Source organism: Heterodontus francisci, chromosome 11 (genome assembly GCF_036365525.1).
Source record: "Heterodontus francisci isolate sHetFra1 chromosome 11, sHetFra1.hap1, whole genome shotgun sequence".
Lineage (NCBI taxonomy): Eukaryota > Metazoa > Chordata > Chondrichthyes > Heterodontiformes > Heterodontidae > Heterodontus > Heterodontus francisci.
This window is the reverse complement of record NC_090381.1, coordinates 25283681-25285439: the sequence shown is the minus strand read 5'-3', so window position 1 is coordinate 25285439 and position 1759 is coordinate 25283681. Positions and strand designations below refer to the sequence as shown.

At 48.6% G+C, this 1759-nt stretch overlaps 1 pseudogene; it reads right to left on the bottom strand.

The window, feature by feature from the left end:
• Positions 1-535: 535 nt before the first annotated feature.
• LOC137375007 (putative nuclease HARBI1 pseudogene) lies at positions 536-1348 on the bottom strand (annotated as a pseudogene).
• Between the last annotated feature and the right edge of the window lie 411 nt (positions 1349-1759).

The following is a 1759-nucleotide window of genomic DNA, read 5'->3' as shown; positions in this document are numbered from 1 at the left end:
CTCCGAACCACACACCATCCTGACTTGGAAATATATCGCCGTTCCTTTACTGTCGCTGGGTCAAAATCCTGGAACTCCCTTTTTAACAGCACTGTTGGTGTACCTACACCCCGAGGACTGCAGCGGTTCAAGATGGCAGCTCACCACCACCTTCTCAAGAACAATTAGGGATGGGCAAAAAATGCTGGCCTAGCCAGCCATGTCCACATCCCATAAATGAACGAAGAAAAAAAAATACATTCCAACATGTCTTAATTGTGACTCTCAGAATCCCAACATTAGTCTTACAGCATTGCCAATGTGACTACTGACACCATTATCATGGCAATGTGGTGAGGTTTTATTGCATGAATGATGTCCCATAGTTGCTGGCCTTCATTCATGTGAGATAGACAGTAGGGAGGCGGGAGACCACATGCATGATGGTGATTATATTAGTCATTCATACTGAGTTGATATCAGGGTTGTTGAAAACGTTTCATTATAAGGTTGTCCCTTGCTTCCCTTGTGCGTTGCTCACCATGTCTGGCCTCCATCAGCATGTTGTGATCTTCCACTGCTGCTTGGCCACATCTGTCCTTGGGCCCTCTTTGTCGGAGGATGTTAGATGCTTATGCATGTCTTCCTCATGCAAGGCCTCTCCCCTCTGCAGTGCACTATAATGTAGAGTGCAACAAGCCACCACGATACATGCAACTCTCTCTGGGGCATACTGCAGGGCTCCACCAGATCTATCGAGGCATCGAAATCTCATCTTCAGTCTCCCAATGGCCTGCTCAATGGCTGAATGGGTAGAGCCATGGCAAGCATTGTACCTCTCCTTCGCAATATTGAGAGGGTTCCTAACTGGCGTCAGAAGCCATGTCTTCGAGGGATAGTCCTTATCCCTGAGAATCCACTCCTGGGTGGGGGACGGGGGGTGGGGTGGGAGTGAAAAACTGTTATACCTGGGACTATCAATGTATGTAGGATTCGTGGCTGCTTCCCAGGAAAGCAGGAAACATTTTCGGTGGTCGCAGACTGATTGCACATTGATTGAATGGAACCCCTTCCTGTTGATGAAGGCAGCTGGTTGGTCCTTGGGAGCCTTGATGGACACAAGCATACAGTCAATTACACGTTGCACCTGTGGAAATCCCGCTATGGCCCCAGATCCGACGGCCCTCTCAGCCTGACTCTCAGGGTAGTGCACATAGTCACTGGCCCTCTTGAACAGGGTATTGGTCACCTTCTTGATACAGCAGTGGGCTGCTGCCTGGGAGATACCACACATATCCCCAGTGGATCTGTGAAATGATCCCGATGCATAAAAGTTTAGGGCCACAGTAATCTTGAGGGCCACAGGCATAGGGTGACCACTAAATCCCATTGGAAGGAGTTTGTCATTCAGAATCCTGCATAGATCGGTGACGGACTCTCCGGACAGCCATAGCCGTCATTGACACCGGCTGCTGCTGCTCGCATCAAGGAACCTCTGGCTGAACTGCTACTGCCTCTTGATCCCACCTTCAGCAAAGGTGCCTCAACACACCTCAACACATAAGGGTATCCAGAAAAACAGGGTGAATCAAACCCATGCTTATTTCCCGGTGACCTTCGGCTTCCATTCAAAGAAAGAAAATGAACCGTCTGGCCAAAAATATTTGTTAATTTCGGCTCCTTCAGATGTCTGATGTGGCTCTAGAGTAACGGGTACTGTTTGTTGAACATCTTTTCCAGAAGTAGGAGCCTTCACACCAATAACATCATCATTTAGAGT